Source organism: Alexandromys fortis, unplaced genomic scaffold, assembly GCF_014885135.2.
Source record: "Alexandromys fortis isolate MF-2015 unplaced genomic scaffold, M_Fortis_MF-2015_v1.1 scaffold_3, whole genome shotgun sequence".
In the NCBI taxonomy this organism is placed as follows: Eukaryota; Metazoa; Chordata; class Mammalia; order Rodentia; family Cricetidae; genus Alexandromys; species Alexandromys fortis.
In genome coordinates, this window is record NW_026067909.1 from 24077503 (window position 1) to 24089825 (window position 12323).

Consider the following 12323-nt stretch of genomic DNA (forward strand, 5'->3'; position numbering starts at 1 on the left):
GTAGAGCACAGAGCACACAGCTGTGGAGCTAGTGACAGACTGGACCCAGAAAGCTTTGGTATGTTCACAGCTGCAGTGTGAAGAATGACACTTGGAGTGGAGTAAGTTCCAATAGTGCAAGTCACAACCCTTGCCTTTGGAGGCAGCATGGAAGTTGACTGTCTCTAAAGAACAGGGTGAAGGGGATAAAAGAGGGGAATGGGAGCCTGAAGATATCACCACAAAAAACTGTATGTATCAAATCAATGAAACATGCATAAAGGACCCAGAGAGCTGGTTCGGTTGGAAAAGGCATTTGCTACATAAGTCTAGTGATTTGGGTTCAAACTCAAGAACCCTTGTAAATATAGAAGAAGAAAGCTATTTCCAAAAACACTGTCCTTTGACTTCCATACATGTGCCTTGGTGTGCACCCACCCATCGTGTGCATTCATCCACACATATCCCCCTTCCCTCCCTCCTCTCTCTTCTCTCTAAAGAAATAAAAGGCAAAGCAAAACAAAACAAAAGAGCAGGATGGATTACAGAGAAGGAACATGGAGGGGAGGATGTAAAATACACACAGGGACTTGTGCTCAGGAGAAGCTTTGTGACTAGTGTGCAGCATCTAACCACAGAAGGCTGGGAGAAGGCAAAGAAACAGCATTGCGCATTCATTGATATCAGGGCTTAGGAAAACCAGGAAAACGCAGGTGACAGAGCTTTAGAAGCCAAAAGCTATCTTCTCTTTTTGTTCAACATGAATCCTAATGTTTTTATTTCTTTCGACTATTAATAACTTCATTCCTTTGTTTGCGTGAATCCTGCATTTTACAATAAATTTCTGTACTCTGGACAGAACAAGGCTCACACTTCTTTTCTTTTTAAACTCTGCCACAATAATATGACTCTGTGTTTGAATAGTGCTCTAAAGAAGTTTAGGGAGCTTTTGTGAAGTCATTCGGCTCATGTTTCCCCATAAGCCTCCTCTAAGCAGACATCCCTGTTCACACGTTACAAGGAAGTAAGGTACTGAACAACAGCAAATGAACTTCCCAGATCCATGTCTAGTGTCATCAAATGACCTAGGGACTGGCCTCAGAACTCTGTTCTCCTATTCCCAAAGTTGGGATCTTCCCTTACACTGCTGATGCTTTTTACACAATGAAACGAACTTTGTTCCCACACCGTGACAGCCAAGAACAAAGTGATTACAATTCAGTTGTTGTTCTATTAAGTAGAAATATGGCCAAGTTTATTTTTGCTTTATGTTCTGAAATTGAGGGAGATGAATAGGAAGAGGAGAGAATGAAGGGCATGGACCATATGCTCCTAAAGGCACTCCTGTGCCTACAAGGCTTGACTCCAGGTTCCCCAACAATATCAAAGTACTGGCGGCAATGTCCCTTATGGACAATATCATAGTATTTGTATTAAGCTCTACATGTGTTCCTGTGTAATTGAAGTCATTTGGTGACTTCTGCTACCTAACATGGTGTCAACACTAAAGAGACAGTTGTCCTACATAATTAGGAAATGATGACAGGAAAAATTGCTTCATTCAGCTCCAGTGCAGACACAGACTCTGTGCCTGGTATTTTTGAACTGCTGTTGGTGGAGTGTGTAAATGTCGAGCCAATGGACACAGAAGGCTGACTGGATAATAAGGCAAGATGTCATCAAAAAGAAAGTGTTAATTGAAATCAGCAATGCTATGCGATTAGACAGAAGGTCTTCACAGAGTCCAGAGGCTAGGACTGGTTGTGGTGATGCAGACAGCACAGAAGATGAGTGTCGCAGCACCTGGAGGTGGGGAGTTTACTAGATCTAGGAAAAGCTCTGTTCCTTATGGGAGAAATTCTATGGCAGGGTTAAAGACTCTCTTGTCAGGGGGATTCTTGTTGTGCAATGATTATAAAATGCATAGAGGAAAGATAAATGACACCGGGAGTGGGTATAATAGTGGGAATTGAGTTTGGTTGGGATAAGAAAGAAATCACGTATTTTAACAGATGAGAGCTGAATCCAGAATTTGCTGAATCACTTTTAGTTTCAATGAAATTTCAAGCTTTAGGGCGGAGGAAATGGCTTGGTCTGCAGGGTTCAGTGAACAAGCCTGAGAAGCTGGTTTTGATTCTAGAAGACACATAAAAGGGCAGCTGTGGTGGCATCCATCTATGCTGGGAAGCACGGGCAAGTGGATCCCCAGAGCTCCCTGACTAGCCAGCTTGGCTGAATAGGGGGTCCTAGGTTCATTGAGGAATCGCCATAAAAACGTAAGGTAGAAAGTGATTGATGAAGATTATGCAGATTGACTTCTGGCTTCTACATGCATGTTCACATACACGCACATGCTTTCTTAGCGCCCAGGGCCATGTACCCTGGGAATGGTGCCTCCTAGAGTGGGCTAGATCATCTTTCACCAAGTGATCCAACAAATAAATGAACAGGTGGGGTGTGCAATGATCATTTCTTTCTGCTATTTCATCTGCTCCTTCTAGACATCGGTACTCCAGGGCAGGTGTTTTAATTTTGTGTCCTTCGTCAGTCAGAAGAATTACTGGTCTATTAACAGGGAGAGGTAGACTCTTTTTTGCGGGTGAGAAAAATTGGAAAAGAGGCATTGGGAAAAAATAACAAATTATAGATCAAAAATGATTTGTTACAGGGAAATGTTTGGAGAAGGAGTGGAAGATGTGCGGAGTCAACCTTTGCTTCCAATACACCTCTTGGTGTTCAGAAGGAATGTGTGAATAGAATCAAGTGTTTTCCTCTAAAATATGATGCCGACTCAGAGAAATAGTTCCCTTTCCTTGAGCACTTTTACCTGAAAGTGCATGCTCATGAGGTTTTGTCTTAAGATCTAGGGGAAAGCAGATCTAAAAGAAAGAATATCACAACCAGGCAAAGCGCAAGTGAATTAAAGTCTTGACTTTCATGGCTTCATCACGCACCCGGTATGACCTCATTTGTCTTTCCACCTCTTCTTTCTGTGGGGGCCACCGTGAGGTGGTCACAGGCCTTAGCCCAGTTAATGAAAGGGACCAGGGGCTGGTCCGCTTCACTCTACTTCTCAGTCAGAAGGAAGTCGGGTGTGAAGAACACAAAAGAGACAGAGCATTGTGGAGAAGGTGGAAGTGTGCCATGCTTGGTTGTGGTGATGTGCAGCCTGCAGTGAGCCTGAGGAGCAAAGAGAGGAAGCCCGGAAGGGAGGAGACTGCACAGACTCCCAGCTTGGCCTGGGCATCAGTACAGAGGGAGCAAGACTATAAACAGACAGCCCTTCAGGGACCCTGGCGACTCGGGTGTTCCAACAAGCATCTCATCACACAGCTTTCCAGCCTAGTCCTTGGGACACCTGTCTGCTAAATGCAGAGTCCACATATGCATGGTGCGTGAGCAAGAGGGGCCTGATGGCCTCTTGAGAGATTTAGGAAAACACATATTAGGGAAAAAATAATGTCGAAAGTAAGTTGAATTTCTTTAGAACTCATGGGTTTTTTCCTGCAAACCTCGAACTGTGATGGTAAATACAATTCACACACTGCCTATGACATGTGAAGCATTGTTCCCAGACTCTATTCTTAGTCTTAGTCTCCCCCTCTCCAGGACACTTAGACACTCTGAGACATCAGATTAGTTTCAATTCAGTAATCCCAGAACTTCTCCACTCTAAATAAATTGTGGAATTTTACCAAGAGCGAAGTATTACAATAAAACGAAGGCGTGTGTGTGTGTGTGTGTGTGTGTGTGTGTGTGTGTGATCTACACAGGGAATGTGAGTACATATTTCATATATTTGTCTGACTGATGCATAGGTGCCTCTGAGCAATTTGTATCGTTTTTAGGTGTTTGTGATACCTGCAATAGTTGCCAGGTCTTAAGCAGAGGTCAAGGTTGACGTGACACTAGCTATACAGAGTTGGTTGGTGTGGTGGTTATGATGCAACTGGACAGTTATAGGTTAGGAGACAGGCTGCCTGCATAATAATCCAGGAAGCAAAAGGACAGCTCTTGTGTCCATGTGCCAGTGTTAGACACTGAGCAGCCCTTGAGTATGAGCCACAGCCTGGCTTTGGTGCTAATTCTGTAATGTACTAGCTGAGAGACACTGGCCATGCCGTTCCACCTTTACTTTTCAGTCTCCCTCAATGGACTTCAAAATGGTGATACAAGAGCAGAACGAGATAACGATACATAAAAGCATTTCCCAAATGCTGAACAGCTCTTTAATTAAGCCTATCACCCACGGCAGGATTTTTCAGTGAATCAAATTAGTGGGAAATTAGTTTAATGGGTCACATTCAGTATTAAAAAAAACAGAATGAAGTGAATGGAAGGCGTATAGTATTTAGAAAATGCTGGTGTAAAAAAATCAGAACGTGAGGTCCAGAGTTAACCAGATAGGCTGCCTTCCAGTCTAGCCACATAGGGGATGTATGACGGTCCACAAGCTAACACACCTCTCCAATTCAGTTTCCTTACCTGAAAAAATATGTCTGTTAAAGGAAGTTCTTATAAAAGGATATTTTATAATAATGAAGTAACGTATTGAAAATGTTCAGCAACATGATTGATATGTATAAGCCTTATTAGAATAATTATTAATGATTATTATGACAGTTTTGAGATGGCAGATTTAAATTGGTATATATTATAACACAGCACTCTTACATGCTAGATTTTCCTAAACCTATTTAAGCATCTGCTTGTGTAGATGTGTTCCTGTGACTTCACACTGAATTGTTTTTTTTTTTTATCTAAATTCTCTTTTGTTACCTCAGCCCCAAAAGATGGAAACAATCCAAAGTTGTATAAACTTTAAATTTTTACTTGTTTTTGATAATTATATATGAATACTGTATTTATATCATCCACCCCTCTATTTTCTCACTCTTAATGTATTCCATGTCCTCCTGACTCCTCAAACTCATACCCTCTTATTCTTTAATTATCATGGTCACATACACACACATACATACACACACCTGTACACATGCATGCATGCACACATTCACACACACTCAAAACTTACTGAGTTCATTAAGCATTGCTCATATGTGTATTGCTTAGGGCTAACTGCTTGGGATTGGATAACCTACCAGAGGGCTCATATATGGAGCAGACTGACTCTTCTTAATGCAATACTCTAAGTCATTGAAGATCTAAGTAACCTATGGATCTTCATCTAGGGGTGGAGCCTTGGGAATTTTTCCCTCCTGTAGGATAAAAGGGCCAGCCAAAGAAACACACCCTGACTCTGAAACCAGAGTGTGTAGATGGAAGTTTCTGTCCTGCCTGGTCCCACAGCCATTCAGTCCCAAAGAAACCTACAGAGGCTTGTATTAATTATAAACTCTTTAGCCTATTAGCTCAAACTTATTATTAACTTGCTCTTATAACATAAATTAACCCATAATTCTTGTCTATATTTAGCCATGTGACTTAGTAACTTTTCTCAGTTAGGCATTCTCATCTTGCATCCTCTGTATCTGGCTTGTAACTGCATCTATCTTTTCCTCTTCCCAGAATTCTCTTAGTCTCGTTGCCCCACCTATACTTCCTCCTGGTTACTGGACAATCAGTGTTTATTAAACCAATATGAGTGACAAATCTTTACAGTGTACAAAAGCATTATTCCACAGTAGTTCCCTTTTTTTCTTTTCAAACAAGACCCTAAATCTAATCTCCTTTGTTTAGCTGTTTTCATGACCATTATCCACAATAACTTGTAATCTAAACACTAAACAAAAAAATCATAATCTATTTTTTGGCAGTGTAGGTATAGTTCATTATTCTTTGTTTTACTGTTAAAATCTACTTATGAGTGAGTACACACCCTGCTCATCTTTCTGGGGCTGGCTGAGCTCCCTCACTCAGGATGGTTTTATTTTCTAGTTCCATCCATTTGCATGCAAATTTCAAGATGACTTTTTTTTATCGCTGAGTAGTACTCCATTGTGTTGTTGAAATAGGGAGCTGTGGGCTGCGTCCCCACCACCCAGCTAGCTTTAGAGCGGCGGGCTACATTCCTGGCACCCGGCCGCCCGCACAGCTAGCTTTATACCCGAAATAATTACACAGAAACTGTATTCTTTTAAACACTGCCTGGCCCATCAGTTCCAGACTCTTATTGGCTAGCTCTTACATATTAATCTAACCCATTTCTAATAATCTGTGTAGCCCATGAGCTGGCTTACCAGGAAAGATCTTAACCTGCATCTGCCTGGAGTGGGAGAATCATGGTGACTCCTGACTCGGCTTCTTTCTCCCAGCATTCTGCTCTGTCTACTCCGCCTACCTAATTTTCTGTCCTATGAGGGTCAAGGCAGTTTCTTTATTAGTTAACCAATGAAAGCAACAGATAAGATACAAGACCCACCTCCATCATTGTGTAAATGTACCACATTTTCTTTATCCATTCTTCGACTGAGGGTCATCTAGGTGCTGTATTCTCTTTTAAATTCTTAGGTCCAAGATAAGAAGAGAATTCATAATTATCTCTTTAGTCAACACTAGTCTCCCAGTCAACAATTCTCTCTCCTGCCATGTTAGACCATGTGTAGAGTCCTCCTGTTTCTTTAGAAGTTTAATTTACACTTTCATATTATCTGAAGACATGCTTGAGCTCACTGCAAAAACTTCTCAATATTCACTTTTCTTCTTTCTGACGCCTTCAGTGATTTTCACTCTGATATAGGTTCTAAGTGCAGTAAACATGTTCAAGGCCTGTGGAGGCCATGTTGTTAAGGGCATTTCTGTCTCCCTCACTGCAATTTGTCTACAATGTTTCTTTTTCTAGGCTTTTTGTCAATCTCCAACATCCTTTAAAAAACAAATCCTTTATAGACAAGTGAATAATAAAGTAGAAAAACAGCCACTGACTAACTAACATCAGGCCGCAGCATAGCTTAGCTCTTGAGCACTGGAGGGCTGGATGTAGTCTAACACCTCTGCAGATGATTAATCAACTTATTATTTCTGTTTGCACTATATCAAAGCTAATGGTTATGAGCTTTGCCTTGATTACAGCAATTAGTAACTGAAAATGCTTTTGCACTCCCATCGATATGTTTACATCCCAGAAGTCTTTTCTCACAGGGGAACCCTAGACTAAAACATCTTGTAATCAAGGCCAAGGACCTAAGATATACAGTACGTCTTGCAGTAGTGTTGGTGATGCACACATCCCCCACACTTTAAGTGAAATTTTCTCACCTGACACCACCATGTGTGGCTCAGAAAAACTCCAGCTTAGAGAAATTTTACTATAAAGTGCAATAAGTTGAAAGTAATGTATTCCTTTTATCAAGACAAACAAGGAATACACTTTTATTTGCATCCTGGTTAAAATGTAAAGAATAATGAGTGTGTGTCACTCAGCAGTGTTAGGAGGAAACTGTGAGCACACTATCCACTGCCTTAAGGTCTCAGAGTCGCTTGAAGTCACCACTGGTACACTCGTCTCCTTCTTAAAATTCCCGTGGAATTTCTTGAGCTTCTTTGATTTCCTACCTGGCAGTCAACTGACCTCTACTAGGCTGTTCAAGGCTCTCTCTCGTGTTTGTCAGGCAGACTAACATGGACAGGTGTCTTGGGAGGAAGTGCAACATAACATCTCTCCTTGTGATTACAATAACAAAGCAGCAACAAAATCATAATGTTTCTTGCTAGTACAGTCATTCACTGAAGCCAACAGGGGAACTTCATACAGAGTACTGACTTTGAGGTAGATAGTGTTCAGCAACGCATTTTGACATTTTAAGGAAGAGTGGCTTTCGGGTCTGAATATGTATTTGTCTTCCTACTAAATTGATGTGTTGGAATCTCGTCCCCAATGTGATGTCATTAGTAGTTGCAACTATGGATAGATTTTAGGTCACAAAGGTTCTGGTCCCTTTAAAAGAGGCCCAGAGAGCTGCCTTTGGTGCTCCCACTAGTGTGAGTGGAACAGGGCACCTTATATGTAGTAGGGAAGCCAAGGTCATGCTTGTACAATTTTGGTAAATTCAAATCCTGAAGGGTAATTCAGTAGCACATGTCAATTTCCCTAATCTTTTTATTATAAAATTATTTGAAGATGTAATACTGTAATGGTTCAAAGCTGTGTATCAGTAATTTTTGTTTCTCTCCTTGACTTGCCTATCATAGAAATAGACATTTATTTTAGCTTTTCTATTAGGTTCCCACCTTAGTTAAGGGAGTGAACATTTATTTCAGCTAGAAGTTTGAAGGAATATGATCCATCATGGCAGGAAAGTCATGACAACAGGAAGTAAAATGGTATACTACTAGATGGTTCCTGGATGGTCACTGCTGCTCATTGGTTGATCACTGGCTATTCACTGTTGCTTATTGGCTGATCATTGCTACTTATTGGCTAGTCATTTGCTGGTCTCTGTTGATTATTGGTTGATCACTGGCAGGTGATCACTCATTGGTCAAATTGCATCCACATCTGGAATCAACGAATGCTGCTGTTTAACTCTCTTCTTGTTTAGTCCAATACTACTGCCCATGGAATGTGTTTTCCCACATCGACTCGCCTAATCTAGATAGCTCTCATAGACACACCTGGAAGATTATCTCCCGGATGACTTTAGATCCTGTCAAGTTGACAGTCAATCTCAACCATCACAGATCTCACAGCTTGATACAAGACCCTAAAATTCACTGTAGTCTACAGGCTTACATTGCTAACAATCTCCAGGTCTTTCTTGGTAGCGATAGATTGAATCACAAAGAAGTATATTGTTCCCAGAGTTGTTTAAGTTTTTGTACTCTCTTCCGGCTTGTCTGTGTTGGCTCTGCATGTCCGGTGCCTGGAAACCTGGCTAATTAAGTTGCCAGTGACTTCTCTACACCTACATAGGGCTTTGTTTACAATGAACATACTCCTACCATAGCTTATGGGTAAAAGAGACTTCCAGTGCTCCTGAAGTCTTAGTAACCTCAATTTCCTCCTTTATCTTTAGTCATTCAGTTTTCCAAACTTCCCTTAGCAATTTCCTGTGTTCAGTACATTTTGTTTTAAACATTCATGCTTGTGTCTCTATTCTTCATTGCCTAGCACATCTATGTTCAGCATAGAATGTGATATACCAAGTCAGGTAAGAAAATGGTTGAATTTATTGTGTTGATTTAGGGCTGTCTCAAAGCATAGATGGGTAAGTCTATAATAATATTTTTTATTTTTTAATTTTGTACTTATGTACATTTGCATGTCAGGGCAGTACCCATGGGGACCAGAAAAGGGTGTGTATTCCCTGAAGTTGGAGTCAAGGCAGTTATGAGCAGATCAGAGTTGGTGCTGGGAACCTAATTTGGGTCCTCTGAAAGATCAGCAGGTACTTTCAGCAACTCAGCAATTTCTCTAGCCCCAGTGTAAATTTTTAATGAACAATAACAACAGCAATAAAAATTACTCATGACTGTATAATGATAACTAAGTACATGATACATGATAATAATAAACAAAATAAATAATGATAAATAAATTATAACTGTGATAAAATAAACATTATGTCAATATTTGTGCAACCTATAGAAATAATATTTTTTTGTTCTACCAAGACTTCGAAGTTAATAAATTGTTCTTACTTTTGTTTATTATCTAATATAATCTCAAGCAAGGTCATGATATTTTTAACTGGAAATATTGATAACAGGTACTGTGCAAAGATCTAGATAAAATTTAAAGGAATACGCAACTTTTCTCTTCTTATTTGAATGAATAATTATGTCTGAGTGGTAACTTAGCATCTAATACTTTATAGAACATGTATATAAATGACAATAGTAAAACTGGCATTTTTTTGTTTTTGCTGACTTGGTCATAATCATATATCCTAGAAATACATTAAAGTATGCATGTTATTTCAAGAATTTGTTTTTGGAAATGTCAGTGAATTATCATTAGAATGCATTTCTTTGGAAAGCCTTATTGTTATAGAACTCTGACTTAGATATCAGTGTGTGGTCTTGGTGGATTCACAGGGAGCTAAAACAAAGTGTATGAATCCTACATCAAAAAGAAATAAGAATCCTCATTTTTTTTTATCTCATCTAAAAGTGAACCAAATGGGTTTTATATTGCTGGAAAGAAGTGTGTGCCAACCAAATTCTTCCTGCCATGGTCGGAATTGGAGCATCCTGGGATCCCTTTAAATATGGAAAATGATTTCAACCTTCTTTCCTTCTCAGAGGCCTTAGCCACAGGCAGCTGAAATGAGTCCCCTCAGGTAGATTCTCTATGCTTATGTCGGGATAAAATCCCACTTGTCTCAGGTAGCACAGCATCTGCCTTGAACATGTAGGAGTTGGCAGTCTGGGAATCCTCAGCATTATGTCCTGTGATTTATGCAGAAGACGTTTTTGATCAGCATTCAGTCTTTCAAGCAAAACTTCACTTGGCCCATTCTCATGTTTTCTTTTCAAGTCATCTTTGTTAAAACCTTTCTGCCAGTTTGATATTTCCTTCCTTAATCTCCCTATCTCCTTTTAAATTTAAGGACACTAGAGCTACCGAGTCCTCACATTTGGTTCTGTTCATATCATCTATACCCATCCCAGTCTGGTTCACTTGTCAGTCAGTGGTTTGCTTGGCCTTCTCCACAATATTCTGGGACTGTGACATTTCCGTGTGTGCACATTCTTGAGTACAAGAGGTCATGCACTATGGCACACCATGGAGGTCAGAGGACAATCTCAACTGTTGGGCCTCATCTTCAACCTTATGTGAAGCAGAGACTTTTTGTCCCACCCCACCACTGTGAATGCCAGGAACGCTGGCCTGTGGACTATTGGGGATTGTCCTGTGTCCACTGCCATTCTCCCCGTAGGAATGCTGGGATTGCAGATGCCCTGACAGCATGTCTAGCTTTTACATGGGCTCTTTCCCCCACCCAGCCATCCCCCCAAGTCCTGTCCTTGACATTTTCATGTCTCCTTCGAAATGCAGCATGATGCTTCAGTGTGTTGATGTTTTATGGCCTCAAACACATAGATCTGTTTCTTAAATTTTTTAATGCTTCTCGTTCAAACCCAGGTCATCGAAACATGACAAAAGCAGTTTTTCCAACTCATTCTTAATTTTATGTGTGCATTTTAATCAGCTTTCCCCGTGATAGTAGAACTTATTCTTTTCCAATTTGAAGAGTGCTTAGCCTAATAAAGCCAGGTGAAAGGACAGACACTGAAGAATATTTGGTAGGCATTATAGTACATTAGAGAAGACAGCTCAGTAGGGGTAGAGGAAAAGCTATCATAATTTGTAATTAAAATCTGCGTTTTCACTCGCAGACCTCTATGTACAGAGGAGCCGCATGTAGCATCAATGTATTAAGAAGAGAACAAAAGAAAGCCACTGAGGGCACAGTTCTTGCCAGTGTGCAAGGAGCAATCCCTTCAGACTGCTGTGAAGCGGCTCTGCCTGGCTAGGGGATTCCAATGCTCAGACACCTTGCCGATTATTTTCCTGAAAATTAAATTGAATCGTTACACTGTGTGAGCATCAGGCAGCAAGTTCCAAACTTTCTTATTTTCCAGCTCGGTCAGGTTGTAGCAGCCTCGTTCCCTCGTGGTCTCTTTTTAATCTTCAATTCTCTTTCATCTCGAGTTCCATTTGAGCTTCTCAAAGTGGATTCTTTTCTCCAAGATTATCAACACGTTTTCATTCATTGGGAACAGTGGCCCGAAGCCTCGCCGTGCAGGCCATCCCATAGCTCAGTCAAGTAGGCAACATTAACAGGACACAAACATTTCCTTGGCCTCAGTGGAGCCTACGGGCGGAGTCCCCCGGGTGCAGAGCGGCGGCAGAGTTTCCACAGGCCAGTGATCCTTCCGAGAGGACTGGCTGCACTTTTGATCATTCTATGAACGCCGTGGAGCCACTGAGGACTGCCCAGAGGAAGCCTTTCACAAAAGCAGGGCCAGCGTGGACGTGGTTTCTCCCCTATTGTCAATCACTAGTGCTTTTCCTCTCCCCAGAAAAGCCTGGAACTCGGACAAATTCTTACCTCAACTTGACAGACTGTCCAGGTCTTTGCATTCTTCTTAGTAAACTTGAGAGTGGATCCTTGGTCACGCGGGAAATTGCCACACACTTCCTTGAGTCCTGAGGCTGCAGTTCAAGAAGGACAAGGAAGTACCATCTCTTTGTGAGGGGCTCTTGCAGCAAACGGATAAGTGATGGAGGCCCCTATTTTCTCATGGAAGCCAGTGAACAGGATCGATCACAAGGTCAGAGGGGAGTAGACATAACAGTCAGATGCTGATGCAATTCCTGCTTCTCTCTTTTCAGATCTCTGGGTTCTCTTTTTTTTTTCTAACTGGTAACCCCTGGT